At 43.0% G+C, this 24,414-nt stretch overlaps 1 pseudogene; it reads right to left on the bottom strand.

The window, feature by feature from the left end:
• LOC115371097 (aryl hydrocarbon receptor-like) overlaps positions 1 to 23,433 on the bottom strand; it is a 28,223-nt pseudogene extending 4,790 nt beyond the window's left edge.
• Between the last annotated feature and the right edge of the window lie 981 nt (positions 23,434 to 24,414).

Below are 24,414 nucleotides of genomic sequence, written 5' to 3'. Positions count from 1 at the left end.
ATGCAACACATCGGGAGGTGAATGACACTTTCACACTTTCTGAAAGGACAATCGAGTGAACAAAACACACACAGAGCCAGACTGACAGCATGAAATCAGAAAGAAACCAAACTGTCAGTGAGAGCACCAATAGAAATATGACACCACACAATGTGACATGACAGTTCCAACTTTTCTGCTCTATTCTTTTTCTATTTTGTGTCCTCATTATTCTGACACTGTCTACCTTTCTGGAAAGTTAAAATTTTACATCTCTTATTTGACTTCCCCAACTCCTGGATTATTTTGTACCAGCCTGACAACGTGGACTGCGGTTCCTTCTGGGAAGGTGATGATCTTTTGTTCTTTTCGATTTCTGCTTGTTCTCTCTCCTTCCTGTACCTTCTGTTCATGCCACAGTCCTTTGTGGAAAACACACCTCCCTCAGAGGAGAAACCCAGTTTTCGGGACGTCCTGCCGGCTGGGGAACGAGGCAGGGCTGTCCGCTGTCACCGCTGCATTTCCACTGGGCATCAGGCAGCTGTGGATGAAGGCCGCACCGGAGCTGCTGAGGACGCAGCCGCTCTCCAGCTGACAAAAAAAAAAAAACAACATAAAAAAAACAAAGAAAAGAAGAGCTCAACATGTACACAACAAATTTCTGTTCTGTTTCATTAGCCTGACATTTCTTTCTCATTATTTTTCAATGGGGGTAAATGAAAAAATGTTTAATTCTCAGAACTACTCATTAATGACACTGTTTCATCAATATCATTTAAAAAAAACAAAAAGGGTTGTCAGTGACTTTATTGATTGAAAATTGATTGATACCATTAAATGCCGTTGACTGTCAGCTCAGGAAGATGGACGCTCTCCTCTGTGGTTTTCCCTGTGTTATCGCCATGGTAACAAATCTACAGGAGGGATATTGCAGCCACGAGTGCAGGGTCATGTCCCTGTTTAAGATGCTCTGTTTGACAGGAAGTCGAGGTCATGTGAGGTCATTTCATGGAGACTTTAAACTCAGAGCCAATCAGAGCTGCCTGTGGTACTTCTTTGAGAGGATTTCTGCCCCTGTGCTTCTTCCTGTCTGGACTGCGCTTGTTGTTTTGTTGTTTTGAGGAAAAAGTTCCTGTGCCCTCGCTCTGCTTTGTCATTACTGGGAAAAGTCTCAGTCCGACTTTGGAGATGCTGCCTCGTCTGAATGTCGTAAAGTCTCATTAGGAAAACCCAACAAGATGTTTTGGGATCTGAGTGCAGCTGCAGTGAGACTTCCAGATCCCTGCAATCACTTCTGCCTGCAGGAAACTGGTAGGTGAAGTAGAGAGACCAACCTCCCCCTTTTGTAATTTTAATTTAATTTTAATAGACCCGTATTTCTTACCCATATTGTACTGCAGTGAATAGAGGGACTCAGCTCTAACCCATCCCTCCCTCGTCTTATTTCCACAGCAGGTCGACTCACATCATCTCCACGTTTGCCTTTGGCCTCTGTGTGCTGACTCGGAAAAAATTCAATTTTCATGGCAGCATATGAGAACAGCGCCGGGTTTGTTGATGTTTGTTGATGTTTGTGGACTTCAGGTCACCTCCTTGACAGGTTACAATCTGAGCCTGGCTTCCAGACAAAACAGTTATGAGGCAGCTTTAATCCTCATGAGACAGGACAGCTCATTCATTTATACAGAAACATAAGTCCTGACCATGAGGGGGCATCATGAAATGAATGAATTAACCCCTAATCTCAGTTTCATGGAACACTTTCACACAGGATAATGAGATTCTCTGAAATCACTGGTACCCTACATCAGTGGTTCTTAATCTTTTTTCAGTAATGTATTTTGTTAACCAAGACCAGTGCTAAAAAAAATAGTAGAAAAATTTCCTCCATGCTCCATCAGTGTGTGATACTGAGGATATTTTATTGTTTCTGTTTTTGCTTCTCATATCGTCCCAGCCCTGCTGTCAAGAGAGGTCTTAAGTTTATGATATTTGAGAATATTTGTCATAAAACATGTTCCACTTGCGGCACGTGTCTCTTACCTTGCTGTGGGTGGCGTCTTGGGTAATGGTGGTGTTGAACATGCTGTAGGCCTCCAGAGATGGCAGGTTGTGCTGCGGCTGTGACAGAGCCAGTAGCTGCTCCAGCTCCTGCACGGCACTCTGGGACAAACAAGATGGCGGAACCTGAGTCTGCTGCTGTTGGCGGTGTTTCTGGTGACACAGCAGCTGGTACTGCTGCATGGCGGCCACCGGTCCCTGGTAGTTGCAAACCTCCGGCACTGCTGTACCATTCATTGCCACATCGTTGGGTATATCGTAATCTGTGCTGTTGATGTTTGCAGTTTGCGTGAAGGCGGTGTGTCCATTTGGGATAAAAGGTCCATTTGTCATGAGATTGATCTGATCCGGGTAACCCGGCAACAGAAGATCAGCCCCGACGAGGTCGCCTTTGCCGCCCACCTGCCTGAGCTGCTGGTGGGACTCAAGCTGGACAAGGAGCTGGTCTTGCCGAAGTGGCCACGGCTGGTTCGATTCCAGAAGCTGGCTTAGGTGTTTATGTTCCCCATTCAACTGAGCGACCTTGAGTCCAATTTGCGGGTGGTGGTGGCAGGTGTGGTCACTGTGGTGGCGCTGGGTCTCTGTTGCAGCCACCCAGTGACTGTTGTGAATCTCAGTTTTCGTTGTCTCTGGCTGGGACCCCAATGGGATCTGCTGCTTGCAAGGCAGCAACCAAGGTTGAGCTTCTTCATGATGGACTGTGCTGACGTGTTGGGACATCTGGACTACGGACGTTTGGTTAAGCTGCCTGTTGTTGGGAAGCGGTGTGGCGAGGATGGGTGGTGTTGGGCACGGCAGGAGTTGGTGGGTGTTGCTTTGGGAAGAGGCTGTGGGTGGTGAAGGACCTCCACTTCCATGCCCTGGTTCCTCCACTTCTGTCCTGCTCTCCAACGAATCGTGAATGTAGGAAATGATCTCGTTGTTGGTTAGCAGGTCGCTGAGCGTCGGGACATGGTCAGGGTCTAGTTCCACCTGGATCATCCTCTCGTCCAGCAGCAGGACCTCCAGGTCCTCGGCATTCAGGCCCAGGTTCTCCAGGGCGCTTAAGAGCTCGCTGTTGGAGCATGTCTCATCCCCCTCCAGGGAGAGGGAGTCCAGCGTGGCCAGCAGAGGGTCGTAACTGGATTTTTCATTGTTGCTTCTTGCTGACAACCTTTTACATGTCATGTTCCAGCCTTCACCACCCAGCAAACCATGAAAACCCTCTCCCTGTGGCTCTGGGAAGAGGCTGGGGTCAGGGTTACAGGTTAGGGGATGGGACTTCTTTGGCTCGGCATCCGGCTGGCACACATACACAGACTCATCCTGGCTCATCAGCGCCCCCAGCAGGGAATTGGGGTGCAGGTCATCGGTGGAGCGCTTGTCAAGCCTGCCCTTCTTGGCCCTGCTGCCCTTGGCTTTGGCCTGGAGGGAACCGGGGAAGCCGTGTATCGGGTGGCTGGTCTGGTAGAGAAGAGCCTCTCCGGTGGCGAAGGTGAAGGGGAGGTGCATGGAGCGTTTGCTCAGGTGTTCTCCTCCTTCCTCCTCCCTGTGGAGAACAAATTTGTGAATCTTTCTCTTCTCCATCTGTACAGCAGCACTTACACAGCACCACCTACCGGCCTGGGATAGGATTAGCTTTCAGAAGGCAACAATTACGATTAATGAATTCATCAATTGCAGGTGGTTCCTTGACCAAAAAAAAGTAAAAGAAAAAGAATTTGTGACTTTATAATCTCAGAATTTTCAAGTTTTTTTCTAATAAATTTACGACTTTAATCTCTGGAATTTTTTTTTTTTCTCACAAATTTGCGACTTTTCGATTTTTTTTCTCATAAATATGTGAGTTTTTTCTCGTAAAAGTTCCCCTTTGATCTCAGAGAATGTCTGAGTTAGGAATTTACTTTCATAGAATTTCTCAGTTTTTTTCTTAAAAATTTGCAACTTTATGATCTCAGAAATTTTTTGTTTTCTCCTCTTAGTGTTTTTTTCTCATAAAATTTCCACTTTAATGTCAGGTAATTTCTGGGTTTCTTTTACTTGTAAATTTACCATTTTAATCTCAGAAATTCTGAGTTTCTTTTTCTCTGAATATTATGACCCCAGCTCCATAATGCCATCATAGTGTCCAGATGCCTTTCTCAAGCTAGTAAAATATATTTTTATTCATTTCATGAGCATTCCTGCAGCAGGTGTCACTTACGCCAGCGGCCTCTGGGTGGCGATGATGTAGTCGGGCTTGCCGTTCTTGTAGACGAGCCTGGCGTTGGCCTGCACCCACTTCCAGCGGTTGTCCTTGGTGAGCAGCCTGAAGACGGTAAGGCCGCTCTCGCCCGTCTTTATCACTGCAATCACATCAGACCAGTCGTTGGGAGGCTCCGTGTCACCGCAGTTTACGCCCGGGACGCCCCGCGGTGCGCACACACACACACACACACACACACACACACACTCTCTCTCACTCACACTGCATTTGTTCAGTCAGGCGATGCAGGTGACACGCTGATGCTCACTTTGGCTGCATGCACATGCTGCGTGTTATAAATTCCTGTTTGCACACAGTACACACATACACCGCTGTAACTGCACCCCCCCCCACACACACCCCATCCCCCACAGCTCCATTGTGGTGTGTGTTGGTGTGAGTGTAATCGTGGTACAGCTGAATTTCATCTAGAAAGACTGATGCCTAACTTGTTAAAAATCAAATATGAGCCTGTTAATTCTGTCTGAGATATGGAGGTTTCTTCCTGATCCCAGGTAGTAAATATGTTTATTAGTATTATCTTTACTTCAGATATGGGAAGATTAGACTCTACAGTCTGTAAAACCTGCCTCACTAACCTGAGGACCAGGGATTGCTTGGTGCTCGGTCCAGTTACGTGGACATTGACGTGCAGTCATTTTTGGAGATTCTCAAAAAAATCACCAGTGGGAAGATTATCCAGGCAGCTAACATCAGCTACAAACTAAAGTGCAAGATCAGTTGTTTTAAAGCACCACCCCAGTTATTCTGAATGACTGGTTGGTTTACAACTCCACAAGTCATTTATCAAATCCTTCAAGGGAACTCAAGATTTCACAACATAGAATCAAAATGTGAATTTTTGGTTGAAAAAGCCGCCTTATAATGTTCTGCTCCTGCTTGTTATTCTTCAGCTGAGTTTCATCAAAAAGTCCTGAAAACCCAACAGTGCTGCTGCTTTTAGGAAAACTCATGTGGAGGACTTTAGTCTGCTGATGGAAAACTGGAGTGAAGAAAGTGTGAAGCCTCTGAAAGTTCATTTTCATATCGTAGTGGAATGAATGGAAACCAGCGGATGGAGGAAATAATATAAAAGTTTATCAAAATGATGATGTAACGCTGATGTATTTTTAATGTATTTAATGTATATTTCATGTTTTTTAATGTACTTTAAGTTCTGTTTGTTTACTTTGTGAAAAGCTGCAGAAGAAATTTATTTATTTATGCATTTCTTTATTTATTTAGATTATCAATTAATATGAATTAGTATGTTTAGAAGTCATTCAATAAAAATAAATCATAAATAATAAACCTTACTGATAAATATAAAAAACTATTCTAAAGTTTATTATTATTTTGACAAGCCTGGCCATAATGCAGTACAACAAAGTCTTTACTAAACAATGTCATACTTTATTGATCGCATGGATTCTCTCTCTCTCTCTGTGTGTGTGTGTGTGTGTGTGTGTGTGTGTGTGAAATGCACTGCCATTGGTTTATGCATGACGGCGTCCTGAACATGTTTATTTGTGTGTGTTTATGCGTTTCTGCCTGCGCTTGTCTGTCTGTTTATGTGTATATTCACATTTCTGTATGCATGACTACACACTTGTGTGTGTATGTGTGTGTGTGTGTGTGTGTGTGTGTGTGTGTGTGTGTGTGTGTGTGTGTGGTGAGATCCGGTCGCTGTGGATGACAGAGAGCGGCGATGCGGGTGTTGGGGGCGCCATGGTTACGACTAACGGGGTCATCCGGTACACGAGCTAAGTAGGACACTCGTCTCTCGCTCAGATTCCCTCCATCAACTAACCGCACACACACACACACACGGAGCCAGCGGCAGCCTTTGTTTGTTTGTGTGTGTTTATGCTTGTTTGTTTGTTTGAGGCATCTGTTACAGACATGAAACAGCACTCTGCACATCAGTGGCACCCGAGCTGCTGAAAAGCCAATAAACCAGCAGAATCTGGATGATCGGTGTGTGTGTGTGTGTGTGTGTGTGTGTGTGCGTATGTGTGTGTGTGTCTGTGTGTTTGAATTTTACAACAAGCCTCGGCTGCTTGCGTTTGATTCCTGATATTTTTGATTTTAGGTGCTGTTAGTCCGACTGTGCGGTTTACAGTTAATATTCCAGATATTTCACACAGTGTCCACTCTTATTTCAGCTTTTAAAGGACTTGTTTAAAAGCCGTTCACCATTTAGACGCTGCACATGTCATCAGAGAGTCGACAACAGTCAGGACGATCAGTCCCACTCAACATCTCAGTTGGTTGGTTGAGCTGGCTTTGGTTTACTGTTATAATAACGGCAGTGTGTGTGTGTGCACGCCAAGCGTCCGAATCCCCTTTACTTGCAGAGTTGATCCTAAACTGGACAACAACGGGGCAGTGGATGGCTTTTAAATGAGATTTTCATGTGGAAATCAGAGTGCACACTTCAAATTTATGAGGAACATTAACCGCCTCCTGCAGCCGAGTCATTTTGTTCAGTCAGAGTCAGAGTCAGAAATATGCTCAAATTGCTCAAATGCTCAAGAGAAGACAATATTATAAGCATAAGAAATGTCAGAAATGGAGAAAGACAGAAACACGAAGATGTGTGCGTTTGAAATTTGTAAAAAGAGAAAAGTGTGTGCACGATGTAGAGAAGCTGACTTTGAGTGTCTGGCTGTGTTTGTGTGACGCTGGCTCGTGGGCGGTGACTCACTTCGGACGTGGTTTTCGGCGCAGTACAGCATGTCGGCGGCGTGGATGAACTGGTAACCTGAGCCTCGAACCCTCAGCTCGGCCTCGGTGTAGCCCAGCACGACCTTCCCCCTGAAAACCCAGAAACGCCAGAAAATATCCATCAAACAGGTGGATTTTATTAATACGGGGCATTTTCTACATTAAAATGCGATGCGCTTTAAATGGAGAAATACAAACATTTATCATAATCTTTCCATTAAAACAGACTGGATTTTATTTACAAGATGAAATCCACCCTGTGCTTTGGTGTGGTGTGGTGTTGTCTAGTCCCCTGGGTGTGATATGAGTCCACATGTTGGTGATGAGATATCCCATAATAAGCACAGAAACAAACACCAACAGAGAATATTATGATAACAAAAACAACAACCAGTCCCAGTTCCCATTTTTTGCAGAAATTAGCAGAAATTGCAGAAATGTGTTTTTTCTTGTTATTTTCCCATTGGAACTGGAAAGTAGATCCGGCAGGTAGCATCTGCATAGTAACCTTACGCCAGGAAGGGAAAACACCAACAAAATAAAATAAACAACAACATAAAGTCCCGGTACCCATTTTTTTTATCATGTGTAATCACAATTATTTCAGTTAAAGTGCTGTCAAGTCGTTTCTTCCTGCCACAAGACGACCTGCCGGATCTACTTTCCAGGTCAAACGGGAAAATAACAGAAAAAGAGATGTTCAATTTCCTTTAAAAAGTGGGAACCAGGACTTGTTGTTGTTTCTACAGTGATAATCCTGTGTGCTGGTGCTGGTCTCTGCACTGAAAGGGTTTTATTTAGGGTTTATTTTAATTTGGGGAGCTTTGTGGAAGTGAACAGACAGATACAAATCCATTAGCGGCCCAGGGAACTAGAAAACACCACGCCACAGCCAAGGTCAATGTCAGTCCTGAAAGTAAAATCATGACGACGTGCATGTCAGAGATGCACAGATACATGCACAGAGCTGTGGGTTGTGCGTACTTTGCGTCGCAGGCCGTCGGGGTGAAGTCCAGCTTGTGTTTGGTCCTGAAGATCATGTTCCTGGTCCTGATCTCCAGGATGGCGGGCGGCTGGAGCGGCGTGGCGACGGCGAACAGGGCCAGCTGAGGCGGCGGGTCCGACTCGTCGTAGCCCGCCCGCCGCCGCCGCCGCTGGCCGAGCAGGAACCTGAGGCGACCCTGGACATTCAGCGCCTGTCAATCAAAGTCAGCACATGTCCCGTTTTAACATCCATAAATCATCAGCATGGCCACACACCGTCATCACCGCCACCACGTTTTGTTTTGTTTGGGTTTTTTTTTTTACTAATTTGTTAGTATTTTCCTGTTTTTTTTTTCCATTTTGCTAATTTCTTGCTAACTGTCAGACAATTTTGTAGTAATTTAATTTTAAATATGTCTTAAAAATAGATATTTTTGAAAATTTTTTGTTAATTTTCGAGTAGTGTTTTACTTATTTCCTGGTTATTTTTCTCCCCTAATTTTCTGACACACACACACACACACACACTCACAGGAGATACACTCAGTGGCCACTTTATCAGCGCCACCTGTATAATCTAATCCAATCCAACTGGGGCAGATTCCCCTTGAAGTTTAGTGACAAATGAAATAACATCACATTTATATCCATTTTTCTGGTAATGGTTCACTTAATTTTCCATTATTCCCTCCCCCCTTATCTTTTGATAATTAAAAAAAATATGAATTTGTTGGAATTTTTCTGGTTAATTTTTTTTTCTCATTACTTTTCCCTTTTTTAAAATTTCTAATAAATTCAGGTAATTCAGGTAATTTGGTGGTAATTTTCTTGTAATTTCAATTTGCATATATCTAAAAAATATATATCCATTTTTTTTTTACTTTCTGCAAATTTTCTTTCTTTCTTTCTTTCTTTCTTTCTTTCTTTTTTTTTTTTTTTTTTTTTTTACTAATTTCTTGGTATTTTCCAGGTAAATTCTTGCTGATTTGCTCCTCATGTGGTGAATGTGTTCGGGTTTCAGAGGGTTGACTCTCAAACTCCTGTGTTGCTGCTGCTGTTCAGTGTCACTGGCCTGAGGGGAGGGTGGGGTGTCGGGGTGGCTGGGGTGTCGGGGTGGGATTAAGGCCCTTTTCCCCACGACCCCGCGGCTCTTTCAAGGTGGATTACAGCGGTGGGGTGGTGGCTTCTGATCCGCGGGGACTCGGTGGTGGCACGCCATGCCACCGCTGGAGGAACCTCGGCTCATGTTGGACGACGAGGCGGCTTCTCACAAACTTTTCTGTCTTTCATCTTTTTAATCTGAAACTCCTGGACCGAATATCAGAGGCTCCAAGGGAAAGCATCAATTTGTGCAACAAGAGATGCTGAAACTTTATTGATCCCGAGGAGAAACGAGGTCGTCACAGTGGAAAAAATACGTACATTTACACATAGAGCCCAGCTCGTGCCACTTCAGTCCAGTTTTTCCTTTCCTTGTGATTTTTGTCAAATTTATGAAATGTATCTAAATAAAATGTATATAAATAAACAAGTTGCCTCGCAGTTTTGAGGTAAATCTGCCAAAAATGAAGAACTTTTGGTCACAACAATTACAATAACTTGGCGATCCCAAGACGCTGAACATTTTGATGAATAACATGCTGCACGTTGGAGTCAAACTGTGTGAATCAACAGGGAGAAAGCGTCCCGGGCATGGCCGAGCTGCACGGTTTGGAAGGTCATTGTAGAAAAAGTCAAGGTCAAACCGCTCAGCCCGTTTCGATTCAGCAGGAGACGCTGAGCGTTTTGATATACGACATGTGCGTGTTTGTTTCAACACATCGAGGAGCCAATCACCTTGAGCGATCTAGCAACAGTAACTAAGGGGGGGGCGGGGCTTAAGATCGGTCATCTCTACCGTTCATCATCTATGTAAGAAGCTGCAATGCATGCTGGAAGCTCTGCATTGTGTTTTGACAGACTGGGCGCCGTGTCGGCTTCTCCTCATTTGCATAAAGTTCAGGTCATAATGGTTACTTTTATGCAAATTAGGGGCGTGCAGCTCGACTCGCCGCTTCTGGAAACTGAGGAAAGTTTCCCAAAGAGCCGCCATGTCGGTCCGGTTTGAGACCCGGGAGAGGACGGCCCACTGGGAAGCGTTCGTCCAATCAGATGCAGCGAGGACGCATAGCACCATACCTGCACACACACACACACACACACACACAGACGCACACACACAGACGCACCAGGAAGCCCGAGGAGCTGTCCAGCAGGCAGCGGAAGCGGCAGACGAAGTTTCTCTCCAGGAGCGAGGAGTTTTCAGGAGGAAGTCGCTCGGGGTCGCAGGTCACCAGACAGGAAGTGGTCAACTCGTCGCCTGGGCAACGGAACCGAGGTCATTATCGTCAACGAAAACTAACAAAACAAAACAACGATAAACTGGATGTGGAGAAACATTTTGCTCAGCTGAACCTAAAAAAAACAAACAAACAAAAACAGCTGATAAGTGAAACTATTGTTTGTTTACAAAACCGACTGAATAAACTACAATCATCCAGAAAACATCCTCAGCTTTTGTCTTTGTCAGTTATTTGGTTGCACAAGAAAAACTTTCTCTGACTTTTCTGACTCTTGCCTTTGACAAATACCCCGTACTACAAAATAAAAGCCTAAAACCAACACTGAGTGGAATAAAAACTCGCCTGAATCAAAGCATTATCACGTTTTCCAGTCCAGTCAAATAACAAAAACCCAACTAAACTAGAAAACCTGCTTTAAAAACAAATTAAAGCTGAACTGAACCTGAAAACAAAAAGTTAAAGCAAAATAACAATAATAACTAATAAAAAACACCACGGTATGATAACCTTGTTTTACATAAACTCGTGTTACATTAAATTAGACTGGGAGCTGACAAACTGCACAGACTAAAAATCTTTAATTTAACGTTTTCCTAAACATTTAGACGATAATGTTTGATTAAATATAAAATTAATCCCATGTGTCACAGCAACACGCAGGCATCAAACAGGTCACCGTTATTTCTGTGGAAACACTCGTCTGACCTGCCGATCGATCAGCTCACAGTAAAGAAATCAATAAAGAACAGAAAATCAATATATTACATGATATTAATATTAACTGAGAGCAAAGTCGCAGCAGTGGTCCTGGCGGTGTGTGTGTGTGTGTGTGTGTGTGTGTCCACCCTCCTCTTCAGACTGGCTGACCACTTCCCTCCCTAATTTAAACTGACATGTGTGTATGTGTGTGTGTGTGTGTGTGTGTGTGTGTGTGTGTTTAGTGATAAGAGAGAGGGTGTAAGTTAGTTTTAACTGTGTCTTTTGCTGTAAATGTTTGTGTATGTGTGTGTGTTAGAGAGAGACAGTGTGTGTGTGTGTGTGTGTGTGTGTGTGTGTGTGTGTGTGTGTGTGTGTGTGTGTGTGTGTGTGTGCTGTAGCATTTAGCCTTCATCTCAGCAGGGTTAGTTAAAGGTCAGAGGCTCTCAGCGACCGACGACCACAAATAAACTGATCCAGCTGACAATACTACTATTAATACTACTACTACTACTACTACTGCTACTACTGCTACTATTTCTACTGCTACTACTACTACTGCTACTACTACTACTACTACTACTGCTACTACTACTACTACTGCTGCTCCTATTTCTACCACTACTACTACTGCTACTACTGCTACTATTTCTACCACTACTGCTACTGCTACTACTACTACTACTACTACTACTACTACTACTACTACTGCTACTATTTCTACTGCTACTACTACTACTACTACTACTACTGCTACTACTGCTACTACTACTACTACTGCTACTACTGCTACTACTACTACTACTGCTACTACTACTACTATTTATACTGCTACTACTACTACTATTTCTTCTCCTACTACTACTACTACTACTACTACTACAACTACTGCTAGTACTGCTGATAGTACTGCTGCTCCTATTACTGCCATGCTACTCTTTTACAATAATAGTAAAAGGCAATGAGCCACTTCACAAGAAATGACCCCAAATTTTGCAACTTAATCCAAAAGTAAAAATTCAAACAATTACAAAAATTCAAAAAGTGAAAAAAACAACAACAATAACACAAAACTGAGGCTCTCTCAGCAGCCAATCACAGGACAGCACATCAACGGTTACCAGGGAGAAGCAGGGAGGGGCCGTTTGGAAACCTGTCTGTATTTATTTATTCATAATAATACCAATAATAGTTACTGATTATTCATTATGGATAAAGCCTCTGTGTGTGTGTGTGTGTGTGTGTGTGTGACTGGCTGTGTTCAGAGCACACACACCTGCTGGGGGTCGGAGGTCAGCGGGGGGGGTCGGGGGCCCAGTGCAGGTTCCTCCTGAACTGGTGCTGGTCGTCGGTGTGGATCAGCTCAAACACACTCTGCTGCATCACGTCCGTCTGAGAGGAGACACACAGCAACGTCCCGTTAGTCTGCAACGCCACCGTCTACCTGGAGCCACCTGGAGCCACCTGGAACCACCTGGAACCACCTAGAACCACCTGGAACCACCTGGAACCACCTAGAACCACCTGGAACCACCTGGAACCATCTGGAACCATCTGTAACCACCTGGAACCATCTGGAACCACCTAGAACCACCTGGAACCACCTGGAACTCAGCTAAAACCCATCTGGAACCATATGAAACCACTTGGAACCATCTGGAACTCAGCTAGAACCCATTTGGAACCACATGGAACAAATCTGGAACCACCTGGAACCATTTGGAACTCAGCTAGAACCCATTTGGAACCATATGGAACCATCTGGAACGACCTGGAACAAATTTGGAACCACCTGGAACCATCTGAAACCATCTGGAACTCAGCTAGAACCCATTTGGAACCACATGGAACAAATCTGGAACCACCTGGAACCATCTGGAACTCAGCTAGAACCCATTTGGAACCATATGGAACCATCTGGAACCACCTGGAACAAATCTGGAACCACCTGAAACCATCTGGAACTCAGCTAGAACCGATTTGGAACCACATGGAACAAATCTGGAACCACCTGGAACCATCTGAAACCATCTTGAAAGTTAAACATTGGCTCAAGCAGCAGAAATGTGAACATTAATTTCCTACTAAGCCATTGTCAACATTATAGCGCTTTCCTAATGTTTAATGTCAAATTTAACTCGTGTTTTTATCTGTAATTGACAACTGCAATTGTGTTTATTTATCTATTGTATTATTCACTGCATTTGTATCATTTTTTTCTCTCTTTTTTTCTGTATTCAGTATATCTCATTCTAAAAGCCTGACCAGGGACAAAGACTGCAAATTAGCTGAAGCTAGACGTCTTATATACATCACATTTTCCCTTTTTTGTGGCAATGTTGTATGTATCGTCCCTGTCAAATAAACATTAAAATAAATAAATAAATAAATAAATAAATAAATAAATCTGGAACTCAGCTAGAACCCATTTGGAACCACATGGACTCATCTGGAACCACCTGGAACAAATCTGGAACCACCTGGAACCATCTGAAACCATCTGGAACCATCTGGAACCATCTGGAACTCAGCTAGAACCCATTTGGAACCATATGGACCCATCTAGAACCATTTGGAACCATTTGGAACCATCTAGAACCATATGGAACCATCTGAAACCCATGTGGAACCACCTGTAACAAATCTCGAACAATCTGGAACCACCTGGAACCACCTAGAACCATCTGGAACTCATTTGGAACCATATGGAACAATCTGGAACCACCTGGAACTCAGATAGAACCCATTTGGAACCATATGGAACCATCTGGAACCACCTGGAACTCAGTTAGAACCCATTTGGAACCATATGGAACCATCTGGAACCACCTGGAACAAATCTGGAACCACCTGGAACCACCTGGAACTCAGTTAGAACCCATTTGGAACCATATGGAACCATCTGGAACCACCTGGAACAAATCTGGAAACATCAGGAACGATATGGACCCATGTGGAACCATGTGGAACCCTCTGGAACCATGTGGAACCACAGGAGCCGTCTTGTGTCGGTGCTGATCAGAGCTGAGTCAGAGTCTCTCACCTGGTGGAAGCCCAGGTAGTCCTGCACCGTGTGAGAGCAGAAGAAGACCAGTCCGTCCACCGTCACCACCAGGACGAAGCCGTGCAGAGCCTGGAGCGCGCGCACACACACACACACACACACACACACACAAACACACACACACACACACACACACACACACACACAGCACACTGTGTATAAATATTTAGATTCACTCTTCTCTCTCTTTCTGTTTCTCTCTCATGTTTGGTCGACCTCACTCTCCCCTGAGACACACACACACTCACACACACACACACACACACACACACACACACACACACACACACACACAGATGTCTGTTGTCTGTTCACTGGAAGATGACAGCACGCCTGTCGGCAAACGCTGCCTGGAAACACAGAAAACACCACAGACAAACTCTCTCTTTTCTTGTTATTTTCCCGTTTGAACTGGAAAGTAGATCCGGCACACAGCTTCCATCCAGACGGTAATTATGACAAAATAAAACAAAAATAAAACCTGGTATTCATTTCATTTCCCTGTTTGAGTACCATCAGGTTGTTTCTTCCTGGCTCAAGGTTACAATGTGTAAGTTTCCTGCAGACGCCGCCTGCCGGATCTACTTTCCAGTTCAAACTGAAAAACAACAAGAAAAAAGAGACGTTTAATTTCCTCAAAAAATGGGAACCAGGACTTGTTATTGAACCCTCTAAAGAAAAAGCACTTCATTTCTTATTTCTTTCTTTCTTTCTTTCTTTATTTATTTTTTAGCAACTTTTTAATGTAGTTTTATGGTAATTTGATTTTACATATGTAATTTTCCTGCATATATGTTTGCCAAATTTTTTGCAAGATTTCTGAAATATTTTTCTCATTTTCTTGACTTTTTTTTTTTTTTTTGCTAATTGTTTAGTAATTTTCCAGATTCCCCCGCCCTCCCCGATTTGCTTATTGCCTCTTTTTTTTCCCCATTTTTCTGAAAAACAATAATTTGCTCAGGTTTCAATGTGGTGAAGTGCTTAATACACACACACACACACACACACACACACACTCGGTCCACCCCCCTCCCTTCAATAATTCATGTGTTCACCGTCTCTCTATAATTCATGTGCTGATGTCTGTAATGGGACCGAGCGCTGAAGGCAGGAAGCTGCTTCCTGTCAAGTTAAAGGAGAATACCACCTTTTTTTTTTTATAGCCGTTGTTGTGACACGGTTTTGGTGTTTAGATGAGTGTGTGAACTCCAACCTGAAATCAGTCTTAACTGAGGGAAATACCAACGACGGAGCCAGTCATCTCGCACCATCTCTGCTGTTACTGTCAATTATCAATGTGACGCTCACGTGATACTTCAGTGCTGTTATCGTTGTTTTTATTGTTATTATTATAATTGTTATAATTATTATCATTCACTTTATTTCACTGTAATGAATAAATAAAGTACATTTAAACATGTCAGGATTTTCTTGAAATTTGTTTTGACAAAATTTTTGGATAATTTTGTGGTAATTCATTAATTTTATTTATTTATCTAATATTTGGCTCATTTTATCATCATTTTTACTCATCATTTTTTATACTGTTTTTTTTTTTTAACGATCCATGTCATTTTCTGTTTTTTTTTTTTTTTCTGTTTGTTTTTTTTTTTGTTACAAATTACTTACTTATTTATCAGGCCATTTCTTGCTAATTTGCTCATCATCCTTTTCCCAAATTTCACTGCTCCTCCCGATTCCTGGATGTAAATTAATTTTAGTAATCAGCTTCTAAAATCTCTCTCGGTGATTTCTGCTTCATGTTTGAATGAATTTGCATTCCGTCACACTCACAGTTTTACATTTCAAAATAAAATGCCACTCGTCCGCCCACCTGCAGCAGCAGCTCCCCCTCAGGTACGCAGCCGCCCAGCGGTCCGCTGGCCTCGCTGTCGTCATGGTGACCGTTGCTAGCTGTCACCCCATTGGTCGGCTGGTCTTTCATCGCCGCTGGAGGACAGAGAAGCTCGGTTAGATCCAAGTCGATCAGTTTGAAAGAAAACATTTTTTCCCTTAATTTTTCATTTTAACACAGGAACAATAAGGTGGCATTGTTTATTAGTATATTCATTGCATCTCATAATCTTTCATTTTGTTTGTTCCAGCAAATTCAAACAACAGAAAGAAAAAGGAAGTGCATTCTCATCCAAACACCCACTGATACAAATAAATGTTTTTACAAATAAATAAATGTTTAAATATTTTTTTAAAAGGAGCAAGAGGAAAGGAAGAGGACGTCCTTATGTTGCCTGCCACTGTCTTCAAAGTAAGAGAAATCAGACAAATAAAGATGGATCCAGCGACAACTGAGTACATGAGCAGGGAGCATAATGTCAACAGAAGATCCTGGAACAACAGTGACACAATAAATTAAAATTTCCTGCCTCTTGTGTGAATGATTTTCTCATTCTAAAATTAATAAAAAGTGTATTATAGGTTTGTTTCTCTTCTCAATCATTTCATCAAGAGGTTATCTTTATTATATTTTGTTGTTGTATCCTTGTATTTCTGGATTAACAGAGAGAGAGAGAGAGAGAAGAGAATGATAAAAAAACAGAGTTGCAGAGAGATGGAAGGAGTAACACGTCGAGAAAGAGAGGAAGAGTGATTTGCTCACAAGAACAAGAGAGAGAGAGAGAGAGAGAGAGAGAGAGAGAGAGAGAGAGAGAGAGAGCTGTTGACCACAACATATGGATGGAGAGAGAGAGAGAGTGACCTGCAGTGTAGAGGAAAGCCTGAGGGAGTAACACCTTGGAAAACAGGGAGAGAGAGAGAGAGAGAGAGAGAGAGAGAGAGAGAGAGAGAGAATGTCGGTCATCAATTATTAAAGTAGAGGAGGGGAGTCGGGGGAGTCGGGGGTGGGAGGGCTGTGGCCTGCATCACGTCCGACATCAGGAACAGAAGAACACCCCGAGGCGAGGAGGAGGAGGAGGAAGAGGAGGAGGAGGAGCGAGGTGAGTGCGCGTGTTGGCACAGCGGAGGGCGAGGCAGACGCCAACATCGATAAAAACATCAAAACAAGAGCTCGTCTGGCCTCTGAGCCTCTGAGCCTCCGAGACGACGACCCTCACAGTCCACACCTGAAGGTTTTATCATGATGGAGCAAAGAACTGCAGGGAAACAGTCACCAAACTGAGTAACCTAGCCTGGGCCTACTCGAGTATCCGAGTAATTAGGTTACAAGGGGACAGGTAAAATCGTTCATATACAGCGCATCAATATACCCCTGTTTAATCGAGGAGAAAACTTTTTTCACAGTCATCGTTATCTTGGTGGTAGACTGCTTTCATGTTTTATCCATGTCCGAGTAAATAAAATGAACATGTATAAATGCTGTCTGGTGTGCGTGGTTGCATCCATTTCTTAAATAAATCGGCCTCAACCGGTGTTCACGAAGCTGACGGAATAAGCAGTCTTCAGATGCGCATGGCCAAGTATGGACCCCCTCTCTGAAAACTGAAAATGTTATCTATCTAGATGCTAGACTAAATTATTTATTGCTAGCTAAATCATGTTGTAACTAGAATATCCGCTGGAAAAAAAAAAATTCATGGACTGATAGCCTACTTCTGCCGACTTCTCAGTCATTTTTAAGCTAACAGTTGCCGTGACAACGACTCACCAACACAGCTGATCTTTATCTACAACCAACTTACATTAACAGTTATATTTAAATACAGACTGCTTTCCAGTGTCGACCACAACAAACATCTGTCTTCATAAACTCACCGGCAGATGTTTTATTTCAGCCGGGGGTGTCACTCCAATTTAACGTCAGCTCCGATTAATGTGGCTAAGCAGCAAAAGTAAGGACAGTAAGCAGTCACATTAAGGCTGAACAGAGTTATAGAATCACCTTTTCAGGCTGTTATCAATTTACCTCTGAAATAAAGACCACAGTTTTCACAGATGTGTTGATTTATTAAATGTTCAGTTCAGTGTACAGACGCAAACAAATTGACAAATTAATTAAATCAGTGGCCTAGGCTGCTCATAAAGACAATGGAAACGACTGCAGTGAGATTTAAAAATAGGCCAATTAATAACTGATAACATTAACACATTAATAACAAGAATAAAGTTACAGCCGCACATCTCCGTGGAAAATCCCAAAGGTACTGTCCGTGGTGCTGAATCTGCCTCAGCAGGTACTGTCCGTGGTGCTGAATCTGCCTCAGCGGGTACTGTCCGTGGTGCTGAATCCGCCTCAGCGGGTACTGTCCGTGGTGCTGAATCTGCTTAGGCATTTCATTCTCTTTATTATAGAAATTAAAGCTCCATAAAATTCACGGAGGATCTTGTTCAGCTCTTCTTTCCTTACAAGTGAGAAATCAGCTGTTTGCCCGGTGTTTGTCAGGTAGTCTTGTAGACATTTGACGGCCCAAGATGTTGACTGGGCCGTACCGGCTTCATTTCCTGACCTCTCCAGCTGATCCAGCTCTTCACTCGTCTCTCTCGTGTATCTCTCCTTTTTCTCTTCTGTCTTGTCTTCCTCGTTCAGCCATTTATCCAAACTTAGGTCGCCAAAGAAATCAAAATTGACAACCAAACGGTCCATTATGCAGGCGAACAAAGTAGACAGCTGCTTTTGATGCTGGTTTCATTGAAACGTTTCGTGTTGCCATGGAAACCACACAGACTCGGGAAATAGCTAATATTGCCAGGAGGAGTAATATGTTCAGTGATGAGGTTCAGTGATGCTCATTTGAGCACATTCTAAACGTCTGACTGACCAATCAGAATGCTCGGTTGGATCTACCTGTTGTATAAATGTAGTTTGATCCTAAGCTGGACGTGGCACTTTTGTATGCCGCGGATAACTGAGTAGTAATTTGTAACCGATTTGCAAATTCTCCCCTCGGATAGTCGGGTACCCGGTTAACCGCGCCCATCCCTACTCTGGAGCAGCTCTGCCTCTGAGGGATGATCACAGAACTAAAAATAGTTTTTAAAAACCCACAACGAAAATACATCTTTAGTGTAAGCAAGAGGGACAACACCACGGCAACCAGAAACCAAAGACTGGAGGAACCAAAGACTGAAGAAAAATAAAACTGAAGGAACCAAAGACTGAAGGACGAAAGACTGAAGGAACTTAAGACTAAAGAAAAATAAAACTGAAGGAACCAAAGACTGAAGGACGAAAGACTGAAGGAACTTAAGACTAAAGAAAAATAAAAGTGAAGGAACCAAAGACTGAAGGAACCAAAGACTGAAGAAAAGTAAAACTGTAGGAACCAGAGACTGGAGGAACCAAAGCCCCCCTCCACAGGTTTCTGACCAAAGTGAATGTTTAACGAGGTTTGTGCGGGCGCTGCAGCAGAGGTTACAGAGGCACAGACACACTTCCCCAAACATCAACAACACAGTGTGTGTGTGTGTGTGTGTGTGTGTGTGTGTGTGTGTGTTTGGGTTGCTGGGTTTGTTGCATGCTGGCCTTTGAGCGCTCGGTATGAAATATTGATGCAGGGTTGATTTCCAGTTTCAGTCATACGACCAAAACATGTGGCGCTGTGGCCGTGGCTGCGTTCACACTGCAGAGATGTGGACAAATTCCAGTAACACATGAAAAAAGCAAGAAAAAAGAAAAACAAAATTCAAGAAAAACAGTAAAAAAGGTAAAAACATGATCAGAAAATTGGCCAAAAACTTCACAAGTAAAGAATTTTTTTTAATTTATAGTTATTATAAGTAAATATTTTAAAATAAATTAAAAGTTAAACGTGATAAATTACAGGAAAAGCTTGTCACACAGAAACATCAGTTCTTGCAGCAGCAAATCAGAAGTGAACCTGAAGGCCTGCAGTGTGAACGGAGCCTCACACACCTCAGATTATCTGCTTATTCTGGTAAAAATCAACAAGGAAACGTGTTTTAGTCCACAGATAAAACTGCATGTGAACGCTGACCTCATTTTCTATTTATAGAAGAAAAAAATGCACAGCAACACATTTATCTATTTATGGACTCAGTCAGTTAAAAAAAACTCCTCAATCATAACAATAATCAATTATAAAAGGACAATTGTGTGGAAAGCTCTGGCAACGCGTGCGCACATACACACACACACACACACACACACACACACAGCTGGGAGCCTCAGTGTGACAGAGGTAGAAATTAAAAGGAAACAATGCGGTTGTATTACATAAACACTAATCTGATGTGAGCACTCGGCAGATGGCTCAACATGGAGACAGATGTGGGTTAGCACACACACACACACACACACACACACACACACACACACACATTTGGATGAACTCTGTTAATGAAGTTAACATGAATACTCAAGTCAAAAAGTGTTTTTCCAGTGTTTTTCACTCTTTTCCAGAATCAAACTCCACGCCAAAACTCTCATGTCATGAGCTGACTGAGCGGAAAACAGACCAGAGACCCATTTTTGGTGCCCTGACCCTCAGTTTTAACCTCCTGAACTGTGATTTTCCAGCTTCACGTCCCCCTTTAAGTGGCTTCAAGGCTCTCCCCCATGTTGTACAGTAGCCTCACATGTTGAGTGAAGTCAAACAAAAGATGCCGTTCTCAGTGGGGGAACAACAATGGAAATAATCTAAATGTCTTGTGCATCATTTTATACACACTTCCCCGTCACTCAGCAGCACATTCAGGACGCACAGACGTTAACCAGAATTTTTTAAACAAAGTTGTGCTGGTTTGGTCGAAGCTCAGCCAAACAGCAGAGAGTCTGTAATGGAGGAAAAGGTAAAGCTGCACGCCTCGAAACGCATGAACCCTGGATGAACCCTCGTATTCATGGCTTCTTAATGCAAGTAAATGTAACCTCCCCCCTTCCCTCCACACACACACACACACACACACACATGGCAGCGTGCAGTAGGTCAGCTGTTGTTGCCTCTGGCCTCGAGCGGAGCGTCTGGTGTGGAGATGAAAGCTTCAGAGAATAAAAACACAGCAGGATAATCCACTTAGGAGCTTTTCTGACCTGCTGGAGGAGGAAGAGGAGGAGGAGGAGGAGGAGGAGGAAGAGGAGGAGAAGGAGGAGGAGGAGGAGGAAGAGGGCACCCACTTTTCAACTTTTGACTCTTGAACAGAGAAAGTACGGTTGTTTTTCTTTTTTTTTAACAGCAGTGGCCGTCCAAGAAGTCCTTGATTTTTAAAAAACACAAGCTTAAAGGGACACTTCACCCAAAACGCCTGATAGTTAGACCTTCCTGGTGAAGCAGCAGCTCGTCCGCTGAAATGCACGACACGCCGACACGAGAGGAGGATTCTGCAGACGTGTCTTTGAGGGAGAATGTGTGTGAGCGTTGGATTGCACAGCGTGGCGAGCAGGGCTGGGCGACACGTCGATATCTTTCTGATGTGGTGATCTGAAACTTGATGCTGTCAGATCTTCAGCTTTGCAGGAGATGTTTGTTCCTTCCGGCTCATGAAGCAGCAAACGCGGCACAAACCGAGAGGCTGCGTGTTTTTACCGTGGAGGTCAAGAGTTCATGCGGCGTGTCGTGTTGCCTTCAGGGCGGCTGGTAAAACGGTACAAACACTAAATCTGCTTTGATGTCGACTTTGATATGTAACGTTCAGATTATTCAGTTTTTTGTGAAATGTCATTTGTCTGTGAAAAATAAAAAATCTTTGTTGTAATTATTTTTTGTAAACTTTCTGACATTTTTCTTGATTTTTTCCCTCAATATTTTCCAGATTTTTAAGGCAATTTCTATTTATTTATTTTTAAATTTATTCATTTATTTATTTTTACAATTTTTGGGGGGCAATTTAGTTGGAATTTTTGTTCAGGTTTCAAAACATTAACAAAGTGCACAAAGATCTGACACCTGCTTGTTTTTTTTTCTATGGGTACCTAGCAGCAAGACTGTGAACATGCACACACACACACACACACACACACACACACACACTCCTCCAGCAGCTGTTTCTAAAAATTCTCCCCGTCCAGAAACAAACATTTCTCTTCCCTTCATCTTATAAATTCTTAAAGCTTGTTTTTTTTTTTGCAGAATTATTAAAGCTGAGTGCTGAGCTCTGCAGCTGCTGTATCACCATTTCAATAAAAACTGAAACCACACACACACACACACACACACACACACAGTTCTTGGTGCCCTAGCTGGAGAGGGTTAGAGAAGGGTTCTGATTGGATGTAGAGTTGATTTGATCCGTCTGATTGGACGAGCGGCTGACTGGAGACATGGTTTAAACAGCAGGACCAGTCTGGACATATTTTGCTGTTGGAAAGTTCAGAATAAAAGCCTCGCACGTTGTCTGACTTGCAGCGAAACATTTAATGCAACGCTTTGGGTCTAAACCTTCAGCCGGAAAAAGTACCAAAGCGTTTGCGACTTTTGACCTTTTCGCCCCAGCTCACACTCCGGACTGTTTTCCTGTTCTGTCCTAAAGCCGTAAAAAATGACAGACCCCGTTTTCATCTCCTGGCTGACCGTTTGCTGTCATCTTTGACACGGGTACAAGTAAAGCTGCTGTCGTCACAGAAAATCAAAGCAGAAAGTGCTGCTGGTATTCACTTCGGTATTGTGAGTCTTTTTTGTGCTTTAATTTGTTGAATCAATCGTTATTATTACTGAACAGGAAAGCTGAGACTCTTGTGGATTCAATGAGCCACATTTGATTCCTGTGTGATGATGTTGGCCCCCATAGCAGCCATTTCACTGCAGGCAGAGACTTTTGTCAAACTGGACGTCGCTGGAGAAAATGACCTCTAGTGACCTCTAGGAGAATCACAGCCTCATCAAACTTTACACACACAAACTAGAGGAGGATCCAAAACACAACAGCAATAAATCAGAACATCAAATCTGCACCCAGGTATCAAATGAGGAGCTCAACATGTGGCCCCGGGCCCGCTGGCTGGTCTCACCTGAGAGGAAGCTCTTGGTGCGCAGGAAGCTGACGCTGAGCCTCAGGATGGACAGTTTGTCCAGGCCGGACGTGACGTCGGCCGGGAACGGCAGCAGGCCAGCCAGACGCTCCAGCTCCGAGTTCAGCCGGTCCCGGTGCCGTTTGGACGGGTTCGACTTGGCGCCTTCGGCCGGAGGAGGTTTCACCCTGAGAGTGAACACACAGACGACCGTGAGGACATACGACGCCACAACAGAGCTGCAGCTAAAGGCTCCTTTATACCTGAGACTGAATACAGACACAGACGAGCTTTCTGTCCAGACTGCTTTCAAAACGGAGCAGCAGCGCAAATCAAGAGAGACCAGCCTATGAGCGAGACACCTGGAAGACATTTTTATAAGTGATAACACTGGAAAATACTGAAAATAACCATGCATCCTCCTGTGGTGATGCGTTCAATCACCTGCCCCCTAGTGGATTTACTGCTGAACATCCATGGTGACGTAAAGAACGCACGGAGGCACGCGGGCAGAGACGGTTACAGTGTTTGAAACAGATTTATTTTTATACCTAACAAGCATTAATGAGCATTTAGAGTTATTTTACAGTGTTTTTCTGTTTTTATATTAACCCTTCAGTGTTTAAAGAGTCAAATATAATTAAAATGGAAATGAACAACAAAAAAAATTAAGTCAAAGCCTCACTGGAAGTTATCAGTCCAGATTAATGTCTCTAAATTTCGTCCACAGTCTGATCTGCAGTGGCCTATAATTTTAGTATAAAACAGTGTAATATGATATTATAGGAACATAAAATTCACATAATAATGCAATACCACTTCGAGGGAACTTGGCTGTAGTTTAACTTTTACTTATTTTTCATTTTAGTCTTGGTTTGTATGTGTTTTAATTCTGTTCATTTGTACTGTAAACCTTTCTGCCACGACGTTAAAGCACTTTGGGTCAGCTCCTGTTGTTTTTCATTGTGCGAAATAAATGAAAGTGACTTCTTCCGGTGTAAAATAGCGCACTGCCCATTTTTCAGAAATATCATTTCAAAGTAGTTGGCGTTAAGCAAGGCCAACACAATGTGCTGAATAAATTGAAAATAAAATTGAATATAATTATGAACATATACACACTTGGCAAGGACACATACATGTATTAAATCACACTCAACATTGATAAACTAAATATAAATGAAGAAAAAAAAGATGTATGCGGGTTTTATACACTAAACTATGCAAAATACAAGGCAGAGAAACAAAAAGTCACGAGGTGTAATTCAAAACGATAAAAATCAGCATATATCTTCACAAACCTTCAGAAATAACAGAATTTAGATTATCTGTTGGAAAAAAAAGGTGAGAACTCTCAGAATTTGGGATGAGGTCTATTTTTAAGCGATAACCAGTTTTTAATATCTGCTAATAACTGTTTGAACACCATGAGAAAAAAATAAACTCTTTAGTTTCTTCA

Source organism: Myripristis murdjan, chromosome 2 (genome assembly GCF_902150065.1).
Source record: "Myripristis murdjan chromosome 2, fMyrMur1.1, whole genome shotgun sequence".
In the NCBI taxonomy this organism is placed as follows: domain Eukaryota; kingdom Metazoa; phylum Chordata; class Actinopteri; order Holocentriformes; family Holocentridae; genus Myripristis; species Myripristis murdjan.
Note: the sequence above shows the minus strand (reverse complement) of the source record. Positions and strands in the feature narration are given on the sequence as shown.